Source organism: Notamacropus eugenii, chromosome 3 (genome assembly GCF_028372415.1).
Source record: "Notamacropus eugenii isolate mMacEug1 chromosome 3, mMacEug1.pri_v2, whole genome shotgun sequence".
Lineage (NCBI taxonomy): Eukaryota > Metazoa > Chordata > Mammalia > Diprotodontia > Macropodidae > Notamacropus > Notamacropus eugenii.
The window spans coordinates 46,104,203-46,128,979 of NC_092874.1; the positions used below are offsets into that span (position 1 = coordinate 46,104,203).

Consider the following 24,777-nt stretch of genomic DNA (forward strand, 5'->3'; position numbering starts at 1 on the left):
TGACCTTGCATAGTCCTCCCTCACTCAAAACAAAGTCAAGTGCAAGTCATATCATCATTTCTCTGATGGCATGGTCTTCTTTGGCAATGAAGGACGAATACAACAACAGCAAAATAAGTAGAGGCAACCAGGGCCTTGGCTGGTGTTTTTTCTTTTTTCTTTGAAGGCAGTTGGGGTGAAGGAACTTGTCCAGAATCACATAGCTAGTAAGTGTCTAAGGCTGGATTTGAACTCAGATTCTCCTGATTCCAGGGCCAATGCTCTATCCACTGTATCACCTGGCTGCCCTTAGCTGGTCCTTTTTCTATGGCACCATAATATATTAGAAAGAACACCCCATTTAAACTCAGAGGTTGAGGTTCCAGCTCCACCACAAGTCACTTATTCTTTCTAAACCTCCATATCCTTATAGGGAGGGGACTTTGGACAGAGACTGAACCAGTGATTTCATTGTTTTAGGGAACCTCTGGATGAGGAAACTATAAATACAGGTTGGCACCTTTTCTGAATATGAGAGTCTTAAAGGTCTGCCTCTAATAACACTCAAAGGTTAGGTGACTAGTCTTGGATCATGCAGTCACCATGAAAGGGGCAGGATTTAAACATAGATCTTCTGGGCACCAAGGCCAGCTCTCAATCCACTATGCCCTAGCTGCTTCCTCATGTTATGGAGATAATAATAATTTCACATAAGTCAAAGTAAGCCACAACAAACACAATTTCTATTCTGCTGAAAAGGTCCTGAAACCATAAACAATAAGAAATATAAAGCCAAGATAATCCACAACCTCCATGGAAATTCAGACCTAAATAATACGACTGTGATGCAGGTCAAATGAAAATGTATTTAGAGAACCTTGTCAACCTTATACTGCCATAAAAATGTCAGCTACTCCTACTGTGTACTTGCGAAGTCCTTTTCCCTGAATATTACATGTGTTAGATTATCCTTTATTAGCCTAATTCCATATTGTCAATACCTGACACTAAGGACCAGTCCCACTCACTAATTCATATTGCTCTTTCCCTTATTAGCGCCTGTTAATTCATGAGGCTTCATCGCATACATGTATATCTAAATGTCTTTTGGACCAGACCGCTGATTTCATTCCTACAAGAATTTCTCAATGAGGAAATGTCCTCAACCAGTATATGGGCAGCAAGTGGTCTGCAACTTATAATCTTGTACAATTGTCTGGGAATGCCAAGAAATCATGTGATTTGCCTGGAGTCATATAGGAGCATGCGTCAGTAGGAGAGTTTGAACCTGGCTACCCTGACTCCGAATGTGACTTTCTAACTACAATCATGAGCTGCCTCTTTTCTCCATACATCTTACAGGCCTCAGGACCCTCAGAACCCAGTATTGATGGTTCATAAATATCTCTACTTGCTAGGAAGGGAACATACAAAGAAAAAACAGGATAGGGTGCACTAACAATCTCTTTACTGTCCCTTTTCTTTATAAAGCCACAGCCTTGTTTTCAGATGTAGGAGGAGAAGTGGAAGAGACTAGGGGAAAACCTAGAAGTCTGATCCAGATGCCTCATTGCTCTCTGCAAGGCAATGTGGATGTATAAAGAATAAATCCTGAGCAGAAGCATTCCATTTCATATTTATTCCCTTGTTATCCCAGATAGACAGTCCATAGATGATCTAGGGAATAGGGATTTGGGAGACAGAGCTAAAGGGAAATGCCTGGGAAAACAATTTCACTTAGCATGGCTCAAGTCCCCAAAATGATGATGAGTAAGTGAAATAAATCCCATAAATGGCCATATCCAAAAACATATTTTTTCTTCTTCTTTTTAATTGGCAATAGGAGGGATGGAAAATTAATGCTTTCTTTTATAAATGGGTAAGGGATTGTTTCATGTGTTTTACACAGTTTACTAGAGGGAAAGACCACCCTATTGCTACTTAAAGCCTAAATATAATCGATTATCCTGACTCCCTCCAAGCATGCTAGAAAAGTATTTTCTGTCTTACCCACTCCCTCATGAGGCTTGGAGATAATCACTAGGGTCTATACTGTGGACAGCTAGGTCACATTACTAGTTTTAGAAGGGTGAAAGCATCCTGATTCTTTCTCTTTAACCATTACGTGAATCAAGTCTATTTATAAATGGAGGCGGAATAAACCCTAAAGGAAAGGAGGTCTTTTCACCAATCAACAGACATGTTCTATACTGTGATGGATGCCTGGCACTTCCCTACATGCATTCATGTCACAGGTTCTCCTCACCTTCTCATCTGGTTTCCTTCTATTCTCTGTCTTTTTATAAATCTTAGATAAGAGATTTACCCAAATTTCTAAATGTCTTCATGTGACTCTTTTTTAAAAAATATTTATTTTTAATTTATGGAATAAAACAAGCATTTCTGTAACATAGGAAAATAAAAAAGATGATTGTACATGAAACTGCAAGCTATTCCTTTCAAATGTACAATGAAATTATGCAAATTTTGCTTTTTTCCCTTTTTTTCTTCCCTCCCCGCCTTGGCCCTAGAGAAGGTTATTATTGAACACACATACACACACATGTATCTATTCATCAGTTCCTTTCTTCATATGTCCTTTATAGCTAATTTGGGTACTTGTAATAGACAAAAAAACTTACTTGCTCAAAGTCATTCTTAAAATGTCTCATGTGACTCTTTTAAATTCCCAGGGCTACCAATACTCCACTCAGGCTAAAAGATTGTCCCTAATCTTCCTAGATAACCTTTTCATGTGTAAGATCATAGGATCAGAAATGTATCGCTGGTTATAATCTAGAACTCCCCAACCCCTCACCCGTTTACAGATGAGGAAATTGAGACACAGAGAGCATAAATGAATTGTTGAAATTCACATAGATAATAAGTGACACACAGCTAGGAGGCAGACCTGAGTTTTCAGACTCTAAATTCAATGTTGCCCTGATCTGACCTTGAGGTCTCTTGGGTCACTTCCTGAGTGCAAGTCATCACTGAAAAAATGTGGCAGCCTATTTATGTTGGACTCTTCATGCATAAGTCTATTGCTCTTGGTTTTTTTAAAAATAACTTTTATTCCTCAAAATCATTATGGTCTATAATTGGCAGTCATATATATCCCAGTGTTTTCAATGATGCTAAACTGTTATCTGCTGTAGGATCCTATTTTAACTCAAATATTTTCCTTTTGACACTATATTTCTCAAATGTGATCAAACCCTAATCACTTCCTCCTATTCAAAGCTGGTCCCAGCTCATCATTCAACTACAATGACTTTATATAGAGAGTGTTCAAGCTCCAGTAACCTTAAACATCATTGGACTCTTGGGATACATGATTCTACACACATACACACGACAACTAGAGAGGCAAAGTTGATTGAGTCCCCCATTCAGTTGACTGACAGAGTAGATGAAAATATTTCTGAGACTTCTACTTTTTTAGTATAGGTGAATAGATCAATCTCATATTCATTTCAAATGTATGTGGAATTAAGTAAAGAGGCTTTGTGGTGTCCCAGGATTCAGATGTATACTACCTTCAGTGAATAGGAACATTGGGAGAAACTCACCATGATAAGGCAATTTTTACATGTAGTAGATATGTCTTCCAATCACTGATGAACACCTTGGGTAGACATATGTCTCATTTTAGGTTTCATTTTACGTTAGTACTCAGCAAGTTATTGAAAAAGGGTCTATTGATAATTACATCTGCCATAGACTCTTGTATAATTTTCATTTACATTTGGAAGACAGATGGTTTGGGACTTTTGGGACATTCTGCTTTATGAAGTTAAATGATTTTCTCAAGTCAAATAATCAACACAAAGATCTTGGTTTCTCTATACCTCCCAGTCACTTATATCATAAAGACATGATCTGCTTTAGAAAGTCATCTGTAGAAGACCTACTTGTTGTTTTCTGAAGTTGCCATCAATGATAATCTCAATATAGAGATCAACACCATAAATATTTTATAATAAAGTAGATGTGGTTAAGATTTGCTGCCTTCTTGGTTGTGCACAGGAATATATGAATATGCATAAGAATATATAAGAATATTCTCTTCCTGACAGAGAGCTGATATACTCAAGATGAAGAAACATTTTTGGAAATGACCAATGTGGGGAATTTGTTTTACTTGACTAAACATTTGTTATGAAGATTTTGTTTTTGTTTTTCCAATGGAAGGAGAGGAATGGGAAGTATAAAAAATAAATGTTTATTCATTGAAAAATGAAATTTTGGTAAAAGTATAATCTATGGAATTTGGTAAGAGCATAATCTACGGAATCTATGACTTTGGAATCTTGTCTTCTTTGAGATTTCTTGGAAATTGATCCTTGAATGTCTCTCAGTTGTGCCATCTCTGATCCATTACTTCTATATGTAATTGGTCAGCTCAGATACTCTCTTCAGCATTGTCCTGTTCCTGGATGTTCTGGTTTGATCTGGGGGTGGTTTTGCTACTGAAACCTCTGAAAATGAGTTGCTTTAAAAATACATGGTGATCTATTCCATTTTAGATCTATCCACTGTCCTTCTAATTTCACCTAGAAAAGGTGTCAGGAGAACATGTCTTTGGTAGATGCCACAGAATTGTTCTGCAAAACAATATAGCTTATGATACTTCTCCTCTTGTTTCTTTTTTTGGCAAATGAGCTTAGAGTCTAAACCAATGCTGCTCTTGGCTGCCATGCCTCTGCTTGGCAAAAATAGAAGGGATTACTGGGTTCTTCAGGTCCATTTTACATTAGTCAACCAGTATTCAGTAAAAGCTGTACTGCTATGGAGCTAAGTGTTGTTGATACAAAGAAAGACAAAAAAGTGTCTTTACCCTCAAGGACCATATGGTGATTTAGTCATGTCTGCCTCTTTGTGACCCCATTTGGAATTTTCTTGGCAGAGATAGTGGAGTGGTTTGCCACTTCCTTCTCTAGCTTATTTGACAGCTGATGAAACTGAGGCAAAGAGGATTAAATGACTTACTCAGGGTCACACAGCTAATACGTGTCTAAGGTCAGATTTGAACTCAGGAAGATGATGATAACTATTTTGTATCATTTAAGCTTGTCTAAGAGATGATCAAAGTTAATGTTTCCCTATTTCCAGTTTTAGGGAGCTCATTTCAACAAATTTGCTTGCAGCTGCTATAAATGCACACAGTACCTTATCACATCTGTCACATTTTTTTCTTCTAATTTAGTTCTTATTTTGACCATTGTTCCAACTGGCCGACAGTCTGAATATACCCAAACAGATGAAATGAGTACTATGTTTATAACCAGTAGTATCCAGTCAAAGGTAGTCAATTGCATTTTATCATGAAGTCATTTGGTCTTTGACATACTTAATGCATCCAACATTCTTCTCAAAGAATGTTTAAGATGTATAGGTGTACTATCCTTTCCTGTGCCTATTCAAACTGAGATCACCAAGTTTCAAAGTTAGTGGTAACTTATTTGGAAGAGACTGTCACCTTCTTCATAGAATCTTCCCATTTCATCTTCTCCACTGGCTTTTCATGCTTAAGCTACAACAGTCTTCAAAATGAACAGTCTATTCTGTTCTCTCTTGGTTTTTTTCTTTTGTGACTAATTGTTCTTTCTTAGTCCATTTTCCTGATTTTATAGAAATTGCTAATCAAAGATATCCCTAATTGAGTGGGACAGTTTTCTCTTTCTATATTATTTCACTTGGTAATCTCATCAACTCTCATGGATTCAATTACCATCTTTATGCAGACAATTCTCATATCTATATATTCAATTGTAACTTCTCTCCTGGGTAGGGCAACTAGGTGGCAAAATGGATAGAATGCCAAGTCTGGAGCCATCTTCCTGAGTTCAAATCTGTCCTCAGACACTTACTAGCTGTGTGACCCTGGATAAGTCATTTAACTCAGTTTCCTCAACTGTAAAATGAGCTGGAGAAGGAAATGGCAAACCACTCCAGTTTCTTTGTCAAGTATAAGGTCACAAAGAGTCAGACATGACTGAAACCACTGAATAATAACAAACCTCTCCTGACTTTCAATCTCACCTCTCCAACTGCCATCTTGAACTGAATGTCCCACAGCTATCTTAAACTCAACATGCTTAAAGCTGGACTCATTATCTATTCCCCCAAACCCTCTTCTCTTCCATAACTTGCTATTACTATTGAGTTTACCACCATCCTCCTAGTCACCCAGGTTTGCAATCTAGGCATCATTCTCAACTCCTTCACTCTCACTCATCATCTAATCTTTCAACTAGTTCTGTCAATTCTCCCTTTATGGATCTCTTGAATCTGCTACATTCTCTTCTCTAGTACTATTCTTGTATAGGCTCTCATCACCTCATACCTGGACTATTGCAATAGCTTGCCAGTAGGTCTCCCTGCCTCAAGTCTCTGTCTACTCCATGCCACCCTTCATTCCATTATAAGTTATGTTCCTCAAACACAGGTCTTAACATGTCACCTACCTATTTAATAAACTCCAGTGGCTCCCTGCTACTGCAAGATCAAACACAAAATCCTCTTCTTGACTTTCAAAGCACATCATAACCTGGCCCCTTCTTGTCTTTCCAATCTGCTTATACTCTACTTCCCTCCATGTACTCTACGGGCCAGTGACACATCAAACGAGACACTCTACTCCCAACTCCTTACATTTTTCACTAGCTGTTTCCTATAGAATTCTCGCCTTCCTCCTGGTTTCCAATTAGTCTCAACCAAAATCTGCCTTCCTTATCTCCCCTCAATTCTAGTGCCTTCCCACAAATTGTTTCCCATTTGCTCTCTATATAAATATGTAGCACAGTACCTGGTACATAATTGGGGTTAAATAAAAGTTTACTTGATGAATACTACAAGGTTAGATGACTAATTGTCTTCCCCATAAAGTGATGTTTCTTGTTGCCTTTGAGAACACTACAATGCCTGTAGTTTTTCTATTCGCCTGAACAGACCCTGTAAGTTACTGTTCCATTTAGATATAATGTTTTTATCTCTTCCTGTTTCATTTGTATTGAGAATGTCAACATGGACGTCATCCAATTCTACTATTAACATATCAAATTTTTGATCGTGGGACTATGAGTTAACAAAGGGCACCACATCAATAGTTAAATTAATGCTTGTTTTTAAAAAGCACTACCATTGATAAAACACTTCACATATTTTTGAGTCTCATAATAACCATTTGAAGTTAACATTACCTATAGTATCAGCCCCATTTTATAGAGGAGGAAATTGAAATTCATATGAGTAAAATGACTTGGTCAGGGGGGTCACAGAATGAATAAATGTTGGAGAGGATTTGAATCCAGTGGTGAGTTTATTAGATGGTCTTAAAGCCAAAAATAAAAAAGCTAGGCACCCTTTGCTCCCCTTTCCTTTCTTTTTAGATATTGCTTTGTTAATATTTTTTGTTTTACATCTCCTTTATTTCCTAACATATCTATCCTCCTTCTCTCTCCACTGAGCCATACTTTATTATAAAACAAAAAGATATTAAAATAAAGGGAAAAATAAGTCAGCAAAACTATGCAATACATCAACCATGTCTGATAGCATATACAACATTCCCCACTCACAGTCTCCCATCTTTGCAGAGGAGGAGCACTTTCTCAGCTCTTTTCTGGTTTCACACTTTGTCATTTTGATACAGGTTCAGTTTCATTTTGTTGTTTTGGTTTTTCATTTATATTGTTGGAGTGATTGTGTGTTTTCTTCTGGCTTGACTTACTTCACTGTTCCAATTCCTCGAAATCTTCCCAAGCTTCTCTGGATGGTTTCTTATGCTGTGGTACCATTATTTACTTAGCTTTCTCCAGTTAAAGATTGTTCCCCTTTTTCCACCACTCTCCCATGGCAGAATGAGTATTAATTGGCATTGTTTTTTCCTTCATTCATGAGGCACATTTTATATGAAACTTAAGATTCCCTTTCTGCAAAAATGTGTTTTTTGGGGTTAGGGGAGAGGAGAGAGAACAAAGCCAAGGAAATAGAAACGCATGCCATGGCACAGGCCTGTCATTCCTGCTGCTCTAGAGGCTGATGTGGCTTAATTGTTGAACTCAGGAGTTTGAGCTGCAGGAGGGTTAAAGGCAATCTAAGAGTCCACATTAAATCTTACACCAGTATGGCAAGCTCCCAGGAAGCTAAGAAAGGGCAAACCAATCCAGGAGGGAAAAAAGGAGAAGGTTAAAGCTTCCATGCCAATCAGCATTGTGACCAGGACCACAAATGACCACTGTATTTCCAGGCTGTGTGAGATAGAGAGCCCCAGTCTCTCTCTCTCTCTCCCCCTACACCCCCAAAAAAGCAGGATGGAAGAAACAAAAAGAAGTAGAAAGGTCACTTTAACCACATTTCAAATTCTTCCTTGGTCTCCACTTTTCCTACTCCTACTTTCTATCACATAAACACAGGTCCTTGTACAGGAAAAAAAAAAAAGACATAGCCACCCTTTCACTCTAGCTGCTTAAAAGTTGTTTTCAGAAAAGGTTAACAATAACTAGAATTTAATATTTCTAGAAGAAAAGTCAGTTACCAGTTCAATAACAGAAGTTAATGCCTAGCATTCAGAATACAAAAAATAATCTGAAGGGCTGAAAAGTAACTTCTAGAATTTAACATGTTTATAAATATTGTATGAATTTCTGCTATGATTTGCCTCTCTTTGTCCCTTTAATATTTGCTCATTGAAAATACAAAAGATCAGAGGCTTGTGAGAGCAATTAAATCCTTTAGCCTTTCTCTCAGAGATGTGAGAGATGGAGATAAAATACATTCTTCTCAGTGTCAGATGAAAATGAACGGAGGAAAAAGAGTACTTCCTATTGGGGTGTGACATGTTAGATAGAAAAATTTTAAGTTTCTCTTCTGGGTACTTCTTAATAACCCAAGGAATAAAGATGGTGCTAGACTAGACAAAAGCAAGCAATTAGAATGCTGGACCTGGAGTCAGGAAAACCTGTGTTCAAATCCCACCTCAGATACCTATGAGCTGTGGGACCCCGGGCAAGTCACTTAACCTTTGTCTGTCTCAGTTTCTTCATCTGTAAAATGAGGATAATAACAGTACTTCCTAGGGTTGTTGTGATGGTCAAATGGGATAATATTTCTAAAATTCTTTAAAAATTCTGAAGCACTATATAAATTTAGTAGTAGTAGTAGTAGTAGCAGCAGCAGCAGCAGTAGTAATAGTAGTAGTAGTAGTAGTAGTAGTAGTAATGGTGGTGGTGGTAGTGGTAATGGTAGGAGGAGGAGGGGTAGTACTAATTATTCTCTCCTAAATTCAAAGGAGAAAAGAAAAGCACTGCATTTGGGTAAAGGGGTTTTTTTTTTCAGTCATACCTGTCTCACTTCTTACACATGAAGAATGACCAGAAACATTTTTTCACAACATTTTCTGCGATCTACAGTGTCTCTGCCTGCCAGATCTCTTATCTTCAGACTGCTGTAATATAAGCAATAAATCCTTCTTCATTTCCATCCCTGTAACCCATAGTGCAAGGTTTAGTGTCTTGAAAGATCCTTTGCTTTCTGGCTCCATTCCCTGTCCATCTCCTTGGCTATGGCTGAGGCAGAATCATGGGCAGGAGAAATGCTTGGCTTCTTCACTTTTCTCTCACAGCAAATGTCATCAGAATCATGCGCTTCATTGTAGGTTTGGAACTTAAAGGGAACTCACAGGTCAATTACTCTGCTTACCTTACTTTATAAGTGAGGAAACTGAAGCCCAAAGGGGAGAAATGACAAATGGCATGAGGAAGTAGGACCCATCATGGAGAAGACAAAGTTTAGAGTCTTCAGAGTTCTCACATAGACATGATAGATTAGAATTTAAAATGACTTGGGAAGATAATGAGGGAGGAGATATGGTGAAGAGGAGGAGGTTCATGTGGGGAGGGGGGAAGTGCAGGTGGGAAGGTGCCACCAGGTACCTGCCTAGTTACAAAGAAGAAATGCAGACATACGTTTTCGTTGTTCAGTCGTTTCCAACTCTTCATGACTCCATATGGGGTTTTCTTGGCAAAGATGCTGAAGTGATTTTGCCATTTTCTTCTCCAGCTCATTTTACAGATGAGGAACTGAGGCAAACAATGTTAAGTAACTTGACCAGGTTCACACAGCAAATAAGTGTCTAAGGATGGATTTGAGCTCATGAAGATGAGTCTTCTTGACTCCAGTCTCAGCACCCTCTCCACTGCACCACCTAGCTGTCCCTTACATATGGAAACTTATGGCCCAGCACCATTTTTCTTTACAAATGATGTATATTTCACAATTTTTACATTGATGCAATGCATTTCTACAATGAGTGAATTTTTTTAAAGATTATAGCAGATCCATACCCATTCTGGATGCCCTAATAAAACTGTGAAACCAAAAGGAAGTGCTGTACCCAAGCTGGTCCTGGACTCTTGAACTATGTTCATTCACTAAGAACCATAAGCAATTAAGTCCTAAACAGATTTCATCACAAGGAAATATCATATCATTGGAAAGGCATAAAAAGGAGACAGAGAAAAGATGTTTTGATCAATTAAAAAAAAATAACTCCTGGCTAATTAGACCTCAAGGAGAATTACTTTAAGTTAAAGCATCTTTCACATTAGCTGGTGGAGGCTGTGCTAGTATCACAAACTGAGTAGTTTCAGGAATATACCCACCACCAGCAGGAAGTCTAGAAACATATATTTTAATTAAAATGAGCTATTTCAAGGTCAATTAAAGGTGTCCTACCATGCTTCTATATTTGTCTTGTCGTTGTTCCTGATGTTAGTCTAACCAAAATGAGCAGAGTTTTCATTGTTTAGCTCAGTCTCTAAGAAAACTGTAAGGACCAGAGGGCATTGGGCCATCACTTTGTCATCTCTAAGCTCTGCCTTCAAATACTCCAGTAAGTGGCAGCTATGTGCTTTTTACCCAAATAATCTACAAAAAAGAACAACCTTTATTCTAATAATCCCAAAAGTAACTACCATAAAACCACAACACAAAACTTAGGCAGTAGGAAAAACAAATGTTTTCAGTTTTTTTACAGTCCCTGCCTTGTCTATGGCCAACTAGTTTTGAATAAAATCAATCTATGGATGTGAATATTGGTCTATTTCCCATACCCCCAATCTCAATCCATCTATGCCTTCTCATATTGTATGATTCTAACTCATGCTCTGCCATAGATGCTCCATAGAGGACCCACAGAGGGATCCTCTTTTCCAAATATGCATTCCCTGATGGTATCCCTTATGTAACATTTGATTATTTCATGAAATAGTGTAAGAAGGAAAAAGTGATCAGGAAAAACCTATACAATAATGGTTTGGTTAAAATAGCTCTGAAGAGAAACTTGTGGGCATAGTTATTACTAATAGAGATTTATTCTTTGTCTAATGTTCAGAGCCACCTGTAATGGATCCTGGAAGCCAGAAGGGTATAGGTTCAAGTATCACCACTGGCATATAGTAAACAGATGACCCTAGGGAAGTTATTCAACTTCTCATTGCTCCAGGAACTGTAAACTGAATTACACTGGTAGCCGAATTTTCCTTACTGGGGAGTTCTTCCTACCAATGTAATTACAGATCAAGTCCCTATACTTCTCCCTATTACTTTGTGCTAACATAAGTTTGTTTTTCATTTTGTAAAACAAGAGACTTGAACTTGGTTGAATTCAATGTTCTAAAATTTTTGTTTCAATATATGACACTCCTAACAAATACGTGTTCATTGACAGATTCCACTGATTTCAAACAATTGAGGTTTCCTAATCTCAACCCATTCTTTGAACAAAACATACATAAATTGGGCACATTCAACCTTAAGTCAATTTAATAATTCTATGCTTAATTTAAAACTACTTTCAGAGCCATTCACTCATATTACAATGCCATTAGGTTTTTCTTACTGAATTACTTCAAGAGATTATATCAGTTTCAAAGGCATGTACCCTATTAGTTAAATGACAAAATTTTCTTTCCTACAATACAGTAAATTTCACTAGCAAAAGCAGTTTGAGCCTTGGAGGTAGATTTTACTCTTTACTGTTAAAAATATCTACTATGTCAGTCTTCATATTGATGTCACAATAGATGTGACAGGGAAGCACCACATAATCATGCATATAAGGAGGATTTCATCCATAGTGTGATTCAAAGAGTGATGGAGAGATGAGAGATGGCATGTCACCAAAGATGACTTGCATGTAAAAAGTAAAATTTCACCCAGAAATCTCTAATAGGAAAAGGAGGTGGATGAGTTGTGAAGTAAGATGTTAGTCTGTAAGCTTCCTGAGGGTAGGAATCCTTGCATTGTTTGTGTATTTCCACAGCACCTAGCATAGAGCAAGATACACAGAACTTATTTAATAAATGATTAGTGCTGGATGGATGAATAGATGGAAAGATGACAAATAGATAGACTGAGTGCTATGGTGGTATTTCATTAAATTGTGAGCTCCTCAAGAGTATGGACTGTCTTTTGACTCTTTTTTTCACCCCCAGCTCTTAGCATAGTGCCTAATACATGGTAGGCACTTAATAAATGTTTATTGCCTGACTCAAATGTTCAAGAAAATGATCAGAGACACCAAAGAAAGTCACCAGAATATTGGATGGATCATCAAATAAGGACCCATGGAAGAATATGGAAAAGAAAAGCTCTTCAATGCAATTCAGTGGAGAATGGTTAGGCACTACACCACTGGAAGAAGGAACCAAATGAATGAGATCTCAGTCACAGACACAGTGAAATTATGAAGCACAATCTTTCACATGAGTCTCAGAATCAAAAGTATGATGCAGTGGAAAGAACTTTGGACTTGGAATCAGGCAAACCTGGGTTCCAGTTCCCTCCCTTACTAATTGCATGACCTTGGACAAACCACTTAGCTTTTCCTCTTCTCTAAAACTGGTGTCATGATACGTGACAAATCTCATGAGTTTGTTGTATGGGTAAATGGGAAAATGTATGTAAAACACTGTGACCCATGTAAATGTATTATTATCTTTGTTATTCAGTGGTTTCAGGCATATCTGACTCTTTATGAACCCATTGGGGGTTTTCTTGGCAGAGATACTAGAGTGGTTTGCCATTTCCTTCTCCACCTCATTTCACACATGAGGAAACTGAAACAAACAAGGTTAAGTGACTTGCCCAGGGTCACACAACTAATAAGAGTCTGGGCAAGATTTGAACTCAGGCAGATAAGTCTTCCTGACTCCAGGTTCAACACTCTATTCACTGCACCACCTAATTGCCATAATTATCAATTTAATTTATTTAAATAAATATACAAAATCCCCTATAACCTTAGCAAAGAAAGCCAGGGGCCTGGAAGTCTGTCATGCTATTTACCTGTTTAGAGATACTACCAGGGAGGGAGGGGAAAGGAGAGGGGAGGTAGTTGAGTAGATATAAACAAGGAAACCCTATTGGGGGATATTACCTAATGAGTAATTACAGTGGTTGAAGAGATGGATATAGGAAGCATAAAAAACAGTTTTGATGAAATTTTATTAGAAAAATACATTTGCCAAACAACACTTTGATTGGAACGTGAGCTTCCTGAGAGGTCCTTGAGGTATTTGTCTTTGTACCTCCAGTATCTAGCCTAGTTCCTTACCAAAATTAGATACTTGATAAAAGCTTATTGGATTAGATTGCATTGAAAAAGATTAAACCTTATAAGTTTGTGATATATACATACATATATGTAATATAAGTGAATCAAACCCCTAAATCAGGGGTGGGAAACCTGCCCTAAATTAATCATTGATTTTTTTTTCTACACTCTTTCCAAGAGAATGAGGCAAAACACAAGAAAAGATCATCCCCATGTAAGCCTGAAGAGCAATGGCTTTGGAGCCAGGGAATCTTGAGTTTAAATTTTTCTGGCTCTCCTGCTTATGAGCCCTGTGTCCTCATTCGAGATAATTCATACCTCTCTGGTCCTGTGCCTTGTCATTTACAAAATGAAGGAGTTGGACTAGGCAGTCTCCCTTCTGGTTCTAAGTCTCTTCTCCGGTGGTCCTACATTCAGAAAGATCACTGAAACACTGCAGGATCAAAAGTCATCAAAGAAAGATTCCTCTGAGGCCACCATCTCATAGTGTCTAAGGCAGAAGGGTGGCCTCTAGGACCGTATTCAGCAGGTTACAAGCAAACAAATGAGGAAAAAACAGTTTCTTAACTAATCTTCTGTTAACCAGAACATGAAATCAAACTAGAATGCTGCCTTTTTTCACAAATATTCTAATTAATCAGAGTGTTTTCGTATATAAAAAGCTTTGTTTGGATAAAAGAATTGGAATCTCTTTCTCTCTCCTGCTCCCAGACACAGAATCTCTCTCTGCATCTGTCTCTGTCTCTCTGTCTCTCTCTCTCATACACACACACACACACACACACATACTACATAGGCTAAATTCTCTAAATCTATACCAACATGATCAATGAGAAGTAGCAAGAAAATGGAATGGAGATTTGATCACACAAACTTTTTATTTTTTTAAGTCCTTTTAGGTGGGGAAAAGGCAAAGGTCTGATGAGGGACCCCAGTAATGTTCTATAGTGATGGAATTATATGCAATTAAGTGGCAGCACCAGCCTATATATCCTGGGGCCAAGATTTTTTTCCCTTAGGTTTCATTATGTTTTTCTGTGAATTTGATCCAAATTCTTAGCATCCCAAACTGAAAAATGATCATTTAAACCTACAAAAATAATTTTCACACTGAAAAATGAGCTAAACACAGTATATTAAATGTTTCACTGAGGAGTTTCTAAAAGTTACTGTCAGTGAGCTAGTAATACTAATTAGTCTAAAGGTAAATACAGAAAAAAAATCTGTGGTTTCATAGCTATGGTAACTTTTCACCAATAGAGATTGAAATCTTTGTAATTTAGTAGATGAATGGTAGTGATGTACCTGATGTTCAGAGGAATCCATGACACATTACTCAAATATTTTCCTTTAGGGAGGGAGGGAGGCTCTCAATTTGATATTTCATAACAGTAGTGAACTCCTGTTACAGAAACTTTCTCCACTAATGAAAATTTTAAATTGTCTATAACTTAGAGTATTAGAAAGTTTCTGGAGCACTGAGAAATTGTTAGTTGCCTATGGTTACACACTATTAGAATTTGTCAAAGGAGGGTATTGAACCTAGATCCTCCTGACTCCAAGGCTAGCCCTCTGTCTATTATGCCACAATACCTCTCTGTACATCAGGATGATGGAATAATAGGGATAGAGGTGGAAGGAAATTTAGAGGCCATCTAGTCCAACCTGTTAATTTTATGTAGAAATTGATGTCCAGCAAAGTTAAGTGACTTACCTAAGGTCACACAGGTAAAGCAGCAGAGGCAATATTTGAACCAAGAATTGATACTAAAATCCATGATTGTTTTCCCACTGAACCATGCTGCCTCTCTCTGTATAGGATTCTATCATATTATTTTACTATAAAATTTTACTTACTATATATAAATTATATGTATATACATATATGTGTATGTATACATACACATACATGCATACACATATACATACATACATACATACATACATATATATATACACACATACACACACATATATATTACTATAAAATTGTCAGTGGTGTTGCACAGTAAGTACCAGAACTGGGATTTGAAACCAGGTCTCCTGACTTCAAATACAAGCTTCCTTGTTCCAAATCCATTGCTCTTTCCAACGAATCACGTTAGTGATTATCCCTAATCATGGGCATAAGGCACCTCTGCGTCTCAGTTTCTTCATTTATTCATTGCCAAAGACCATACTTATTCTCCCCATCTCAAGCCATTACTGTAATAAAATCATTTTGCAGACCTTAAAACACAATATAAATGTGAGCTATAATTATCATTAGAGGTAGCACAAAGAACACTAGATTTGAGATTTGGGTATAAATCAGACTTCTTAGCCTAGCTGATATGACCACGGGCAAGTGAGCTAATCTGTGTAAACCTCAGTCTCCTCATTCTTTATTAGAGATATCCATTTAAATATTTAAATGGGTGCCCACAGGACCTATTTCACAGGGTTTTATGAGAGCCAAAAGATAAACTATGAAAGGTTTTTTTTTCAAATCTTTACACGCTTTATAAATGTCAACTATTAAAGAAGAGACAAGGTTGTAATACTTAACTTGGTTTACGTAACAATTTTCATCTGATTCTCACAATAATCCTAAAAGATAAATGCCCCATTTCACAGATGAGGAAACTAAACAGAGAAGCATGGGCTGATTTGGCCAACAGCACACAAATAGTAAGTGGAAAAGATCAGATCTCAACCCAGATTATCTTGTTACAAATTTGGTGCCACCATTAGACTGTGACCTCCCTGAGGACAGAGATTATCATTCTGCCTTTTTGTTGTATCCCCAGCACCTGCATATAGTAGGTGATTAATAAATGTTCACTGATTGATTGTCCTTCCCTTTACATCGCAGCTGCCTCCTTTTCATTGATGAATCTTTTTTCTGAACAGATGTAATGTAGGATATTGATAATTACCACAAAATCTGCAACAATGAATAGCGCCAGCCTTTGCGTCCTACAGACATCCTTCTTTCCCATGATTGTTTTTGAATTCTTTCCCTCATTTGTCTGCTTTGTCCAGAGTAAAATGTGTGCATTCCTCTTCCCAAGAGGAGGTCCACCATACTCCCTAGAACTTTACTATAAATCACCATAATGAAGGTTTCCATGAAATGTTTCTCTCTTTTCTATGAAGTAAATATATCCAATTCAAATGACTCAAGGTAAAAGAAAGAAATAACCTGTACAACTGAAATTCATAGAAAACACGAAATTGTCATTTCAAGATATAGCGTCAGGCTCTCCTACGTTTAGGTATTTTGGAAAAATGTTGGCCAAAAATTAAAATGGCAAAATTTTGAAGCCAGGCTTCTCATTGTAGTCCAGTGTATATATTCTCCTTCCACCTCTCTTATCCTGTTCCTCTGAATGTGATCTAATAAAATCATTTACAGTATGTGTCAATGACTATTTATATTCCAAAGAAATAATTGGTCTAATGGCCATCAAGGCAGCTGAAGAGGGCACCGTGGAGAGCTCAGAACTTGTTGGGAGACATCATTGGTGTTCAGTGGCAAGCGATAAGTCAAGATGACTGGCAATGGCCCAGGATGCAGTAGAAGACCTTAGCCTTCTTAAACTAAGGTCTGTCTTCTTTGCTAAGTATAGAGTATAAGTAGAAATGAAGTCAGAGAGTTTGGCTTCAAGAACTGAAACTTCTCTGAATTTTAACTGTCTTCATCTATCAAATGGGAATAGCGTTCATCCCCCTGAGTTCCCTCAAACTAAGATGCCACCTTCTAAAGGTTTTCTGGGTCTCCTTTAATACTAGTGCATTCTTTTGAGATTTACTGCCATTTACACTGTAGATATCTGTATGTTGTCTCCTCCTATTAGAATGTGAACTTTGTGAAGGCAGACCTATTTTTGCCTTTTTTTTTTGGATCCTCCCACCCCCCAGTACTTATCACAATATCCAGCACATAACAGTCACTTAAATGATCGTCCTTTCACTGACTGACCTATACTACCTTCTGTCCAAGACTATTCTGAGGATCAGATAGCAACGTAAGTGAAACTGTTTGTGAACCTTACAGTGCCTTATAAATTTCTAGTATCATTACTATTGCAAGTTGTTTGAAGGCAAGGTTTGCATCATTCTTTTTAATCCCCCAGTAAGATGACCATAACTTGCCCATAGTAGGCTTAGATGAATGCTGGACTAAAGACATATCAAATGAATGAAAAAATGGCTTAAAATAAGTATAGCTCTTAGCTAGGCTTAGAAATCTAAGCTAAAAAAAAACCTAAGTTCAATAAAAGGAAGGAATAAGATTGTGGAACACACGCTAATGGGATTTTTCTGTATCTCTTCTTTCCTTTACCTGGTATTACATTTCTTTCAGAGCACAGGAATACTTAGTATGGGTGAGCAGAGGAATTATACTGTGCCCTTGGGAGTGATCCTGTTACACTCTCTGTTGGTAGCAAAAGTAAAGCTTAGATCTATTTCCCTTCTTGAGTCACAAGCAGGACACCCAAGCATTCAGTTCTAATTCTGCACTGCCAGAAAAATTGGAAAAAAAATCTATAATGCTCCATACTGGTATTCATTCCATATGTGTATACACACATATATGTATATATACATATATGCATGTGTGTATATGTACATATGTGTATATATACATATATACAAATATTTCATATCTATATGAATATCATCACATTTTGCAGATGACTCAAAGGTGTCAAGAATAGCTAAAGGATAATCTCTGACAGCAAGGACCCAGAAAGCTTTCTCTACAGTCTAGACTAGAGCATTTGAGCTGAATCCAATTGAATGAAATTCAATAGAGAAAAATGTAACATCTTATACTTAGGTTCAAAAAGTCAACTTCATGGATAATCTCTGACAGTAAGGATCCAATCAGATGAAGTTCAATAGAGATAAATATAAAGTCTTACACTTAGGTTCAAAAAATCAACTTTAGGGGTATGCCATTGGGAAAGCATAGTCAGGTAGCAATTTATCTGAAGAAAATTGGGAACTTGAGTAGAATACAGGCTTAGAATGAGTCAGCAATGTGACATGGCACCTATAAAAATCAACCTGGACCACATTATGATAGGCGTAGCTTTTAGGAACAGGGAGACAATACATAGTTCCACCATACTGACCCCTGCTGGACCTCATCTGATTGGTTCCAGATGACAAAGTATAAGAAGAAAAATGAAAAACACTAAAAAAGGTTCTGAGTACACTAGGATGGCAAAGAGCCTTGTGTTCATGCTATGTGAAGATAAGTTAAAGTTACTGGAAAATACTTAACCCGTAGACGAGACAAGAATATAACAGCCAGCTTTAAATACTCAAAGGAAGAGTTGTTTGATTGATTCTGTCTGGAACTAAAAAGCCGAGCCAGAAGCAACGTTTGGAGTGGTTCTACTTGTGTGGACAAAGGTGACTTAGTTTGTGGCCACAGGACCTCCTGAAGACTCTCCACTGAGGAGGATGTGGAAATCTGCCTGTGAGGAGGGAGTATGCACATGGAAGAAATCGCAGATCACAAAGTCCTGAAATATCTAAGGATCAAAATAAGTGGTTCTGACAGTTAGTGCTATTGCAAAATAAAGAAACCAAAGTGAATGGGCCCCATTAATCCTCATCACAGCTGGATTCTAAATTGTTTAGAACTTGTGTTTTTATATACTCTTTACAGTTGGCCAAGTAGTTTGCATACATGCTGCCATTTGCTCCATAATGAACCTCCCCCCCCAAACACACACACAAATCTCCTTGAGGGCAGGGACTATTTTTGTGGGGTTTCCATTTCTTTGTATCCCCAGCACTTACTACATTGCCTCACACATACTAAATACTTAATAAATGCTTGTTAATTGACTGGTTGATAACTCTGGGAGAGAGGTCTCCATGTCCTATCACAGTCCCATCTGTCATTCAATGGTTGACCTTTTCTCTGGTCATATTGAACACATGCTGTCCTTCGAAAAGGAGTCTGGATGCACATGTGTTTTCATTTATTTTGTTTTTTCAGTCATGTTTACTCATGGAAAATTTGATATGCCCATTTAGAAATACAAGTTTTCTTTTCCTGCCTTTTGTCAAATAGTGCATTTGTGGAAATTCCATAAATATTCATGTGTTCAATCTGACTTCTGGATGGATCAATCTTTGTTATGGTCAAACATCCCAAAAGTACAGAGTGGTGGTAGGAATTTAATCCAGTATAATCCTGGCTTCTTTTCTTTTATTCCTACACATAGGGCTAGAATTTGATGGTCCTCTCTTCCTAAACATGGAAGGCCCTCTCTCCTCTCTACCTAGCTAGTTCTTCAGGGCTGAGCTCAGAAGTCTGAAGCTTTCCCTGAGTCTAATGCCCACCCCCCCATCTTTCCTCTATGGGATTCCTGAAGCAGAGTATATTTTAATAAGGGTAGGGAGGAGGCAGTTCACCAGAAGTGATAGGAAAATCAGCTACAATGGAACATTCAATGGCACTTCCAAGAACAAATACTGACCAAGGATTCATCTCCTTGGAGCTGTTGGGCAGCTGCACAGCAGATTCTTCAACACTCTTCTAGGGTAGCTGAATTGTAGTTTTTGTTGCTTTACATATGGAAAAATAGAGGCATTGAATGATCTAGTCCCTAACAGTGCTTACTTGTAGGGCCAAAATGAGAGATTTGCACATTTTAATAACTGCACAAAGGAGAACATCCATACCTCTCAAGGAAATTTGCTCCCTTAAATATCAAGGATTGTTTCATTCTCTGACTCCCCAGTGAGTGAGTAAATATAAGATAGCTGTTGGTTAGTTAAGAATGTATGTGAATAAGAGGCAGTATGGAATAATGCAGAAGATTAAGAAAGGAATTTTTTTAAATGGCTGGTTCTTAATTGCAAGAGAATACATAACACTTTATTCCTCAAAAACTTTCTTCAGTAAAAAATTGTTTCTTTTTCTGTATTTGTATCTTCAGTGACTAGAAAGAATACGTAGTAGGTGCTTAAAAAATGCTTACTGATTGATTAGAGTATTTGACCTCTCCCCACCCAAGCCAAAGAATCCCCTCAACCAGGAAAAGGATGATAGGATACAAAATATTTCAGATTCTTCTCAGAAGCTGCCTATCTAATAAGGAGCATTCTTTTAGGATTCGGGGGTGGGGTAGAGGGGAAACTACCTCATATCTTCTCCTGTATTTGTTATTATGATTTTAAACTTCAGTGTCTAATCCAGCCCAATATTCTTTCCAAAATTAGTAAATTTCCAAACTAAGGGGAAGAACTGGGACTTGGAAAGGAAGGTCAGAGAGGATAAAAGAAGGAAGACATAAGCAAAGCTGAACTCCAGGAGCTACAGCTCCCAGTCATGCACAGAAGCACTAAAGTAGGCTGAGGCTCTCTAGAGCAAAGAGATTTTGTAAAAGCTCATCATCAATACCAGATTTAGGATTGGGTGTCCACATCATCAAGGAACCTGTAGCAATTCTCAAAGTTAATCCTAATCACACAGGGGTTTGAGTGTTTTTTTTTTTTAACCTAGTGCTAACGCAGGCAAATGATTTGTCCCGAGAGAAACGTGTGCCTGTGTGTTTAAAGCTTATACAAATGTAAGGCACTGTGCTTCTAGCAGAAAGGACTCAGTTCCCAACACATACACATACTTACAAAAGTTAATCCAAAGTCAAGGTGTTTATTAAAAAGAAGAGAGGTGGAGCTTTATTAAAACACCAGCACTAAGAAAGTCACCAGCTCCGAGATGCAAACAGCTGGTGGCTAATCAATTTGAACAAACAGAGCTACTGTTTTACAGTCTGTAAATAAAACGGGGGAAAGGAGGGCTGGGGATTCTAAGAGGAGGAGAATACAACCACCAACGGAGAACTGACAGGGGGATCAAGCAAGAATTGACAGGAATACATGAAAACAGCACTGATGATATGGAGAGCGGCAGGCGACTCACACACACACACACAGACACAGACAGACACACAGACACAGACACACACACACACACACACACACACACACACACACACATCCTGGGGCTACTTCTTCCCAGCAGTTCATTACAGGTCTACCCCTGCAATGAAATGCCAACCCTGCACTTGGCAAATCCGAGAGACTTTTCTTAAGTGGGGGAAGATAAAGTGGATAATCCTTAAACCAAATCAAAGTCAGTGAAACACCCTAGGAACCGAAAGCCCGAGCACAGAATGACGACAACAATAACAATAATCCGAAGAAAAAAATAGGTGGAGGGAAGAGGGTTTGGTTGTTTGCATTGTTTCCGCTGTTTAATATGCAAATGGTGCATGTTTAAATCCAACATATTCCGGGTGCTTTCTCCCTAGTTCTATCTCCCAGAGGCAAAGGTAGAAGATTGCGGTGGGAGAGATGAGGGGTGTCTCTCGCCTAAGAGTTTCAACTCTTTGGGCAGCACTTGAGTATAACGGAGGGAGAGGGGATGGACGTGAAACACTGCGACTCATCCTCCCACTGCAAGACCCCCCCACCCCATCCCCAGTATAATTCAAAAACCCTGAAGTTAGCCTTTATAACTGGAGAGACACTTGAAGGAACAGTCGCTAGCCAGGAAGAGGAAGGCTGCGGCTCCCGGAAAGGAAGTGACAGTCCGCTGTCCCGCAACTGCACCCAGGAGACCCCCGGACATCCTCAGCCGCGGCGTAACTCCGTCCCTAGAAAGCCGCAGCGGCGTGATGGAGGCAGGAGTGAGCCAGACACGGGAGCAGCCTTGCTCCCCCTCGGCCAGGGCCCTTCCGTCCCTCTGACGGCCCCGCGGGAGTGAACCTTCTATGCAGGGCAACCCCCAGCCCCCTGCCCCCGAGCACGCATTCCTCCTTCGTCAGCCTCCCTCCTCACTTTAAAGGGTCGCTTCTCTTCCACGCCCCTTGACGAAGCCTGGACCACCAGCCACCCCACGGTCTGTGCGCCTTTCGCCTAAGCATCGGCGACCGCAGCACGGACCCCAGTGGCACCGAGCCTTGCGGCCTCTGAGAGGCGAGAGGAGAGCAGGGGGACTGGACTCCTAGAGAAAGGCCCCGAGGGTGCGGGAATCGCCCCTACTCACCCCGAGAAGAGAAGAGAGATGCACCAAAATGGAAGCCCGGCAACAACTTGGTTCATCGATCCCTGCTCCCTCGGACTTCCCTGACACTGGCACAGACACGGACACGGACGACGGACAGGGGTCAACAAGTCCTTCCTTCTTGGTGGCGCCGAGTGACTGCAAGTCCAGAGCTGGGGACACAGCTGTCCGCCAAGAGCGCACCGCACCCACCCTGCAGCCCTTGGGTCCCCTCGGGGCCGCCGCTCTCGCGCCTTCTTCCCGGGTGCCTGCGGGCGCCTGCCTTCCCTGTACCCGACTTCTCCGTCCGGTGGGCACCGCAGCGAGGACGAGCGGGGGGAACGAGCAAAAGGAGACCGCAGCAGCTCCCGGTGCCCCGGTGTTCGGAGGCGCAGCAACGCCCGCGGGGGCTGCCCGGGCTCCAGGGAATGCGGAGAGGAAAGGAAGGCGAGGAGGAGGAGCGGCGAGATGGGTAGTGCCCGCGGAGGAGGCGAGAGCTGGGCGCAGCCTTTCCCGCACTGCCCCAGGGCGCGGGCGCCTTCTGGGCTGGGTAGTGCCCGGAGCGGGCTGGGTCAGCGGAGGGCTTCAGTGCCGCTGCCGCCCGCGGTGGTTCTGGGGCTGATGTGGCCGCAGCTGCTGCTTCAGACGCTCGGGGAAAGGATGGGAACTAGGATCAAGGAGGAGGCTGGCTGCTGGCTGCTGGCTGCTGGCTCCTGGAGGCTGCTGCTGCCGTAGCTCACGCTCCCCACAGCTGAGCCCTGCCGCCCCAGCCGCTGCCGCTGACACCTGGCCCACACCCGCCGGCCAATCAGAGGAGCCCGGGGCGGGGGCGGGGAAGGGGGCGGGGGGAGGCTCTCGGGGCGGGCGGGAGGGCGCGCGCACGCTCGTATTCTGACACAACACCGCACTTCGCTCTGGCCCTGCCGCTAGGCGCAAGCAGATGGACGCGCCAGTAACCCCCCCTCCCTCCACGCACCATCCCCGACCCACCATCGATTCCCTCTGCCCCCTCCTCCCTCTCCGGCATCAGTGCACCCGCGGTGCGCTAGCACGCGTGGGTCCGCCCGGCTCCAGAAGGCGCTGCTGGCTTGGCCTGGGGAGACCGGGGGAGGGGAGGATGCGGGGCGCCTCCTCTGGCTGCTGCTGCTGCTGGTCTGGGGGCTGGGAGTGGGCATGGAAGCGAGGATGAGGTGGAGCGGGAAAAGGGCTGGGAGATGGAAAAGGGTCAAGGAGGAGAGAGGATGCATTCTTTTATTCACGTCCTGGCAAAGCCCCCCACCTCCCGGGGACCACTGCAGTAGGGCTGAAACGTGCGGCCAAGGAATGCAGTCAAGTGGTTAGGATTGCAGACGAGGCTCTGCAAGACCTGGGTTCTTTCCCTGATGCACCAGCGCCTGGCTCCAAACCTTGGACGAATCACTTCATTTAACGAACATTCCACACTCCTTTCTCCATACACACACTCATCCACGCAGTTTCGTGTAGAGTGGAGGTGCTCAGTTCTCCAACCGCGGACCTGCCAGATGAAAGTGTTGGGCGAAGATGTGGTTACTAGTATCCCTAAGAACCTTCCCCGAAAGACTTCCCTTCAGTTAATTGAAGGGTTGAAGGAAAGTCCTCCGTGTCTCACAAACCAAATCAAGTTCACTTTCAACCGAGCTGAATTTAAATATATCAGAGATATTGGAATGAACCCATCGCTTTCAACTGTCCTAATTCCTTTAAGTGTCCCATTAGATAAGAATTTAAAAATCATAAGCAAAACCTCGGAAAAACACCATAACCTTACTCATTTCTACCAAATGAGTTATGCATTCAGCAAGCCAAACTATGCCTACTTACTTATGTGGAATAGTCAGTTTTCATTAAAATTGTTTTAATTAGCTACCTCCCCTCAAACAATGCCACCTCTAATTGACATGTGACAATAGACATTTTAGGGAATTGTTTCTCCAGTTATGATTGCTTTCACCAAGTAAGAAGTCCAGGTAAAAAAAGTACTGGCATTAGTTTTTTTTGTTTGTTTGTTTTCAAAGAAATCGATTTAGGAGGTGGTCTCTAGGTAATTAGTTTCAAAATTCTAAGTATTTGACTTTTTCATTTTTGTAGATACAAATTT

The 24,777-nt window shown here is 40.2% G+C and overlaps 1 protein-coding gene across 4 annotated transcripts in view; it reads right to left on the bottom strand.

The window, feature by feature from the left end:
- Positions 1-22,792, bottom strand: part of MYRIP (myosin VIIA and Rab interacting protein) — a 444,715-nt gene extending 421,923 nt beyond the window's left edge. For all 4 annotated transcript variants that reach the window (XM_072651463.1, XM_072651461.1, XM_072651462.1 and 1 more), the window contains exon 1: positions 22,662-22,792. The gene's annotated coding sequence lies outside the window, so the exon portion shown is untranslated. The remainder of the gene's footprint in view (positions 1-22,661) is intronic.
- Positions 22,793-24,777: the final 1,985 nt, after the last annotated feature.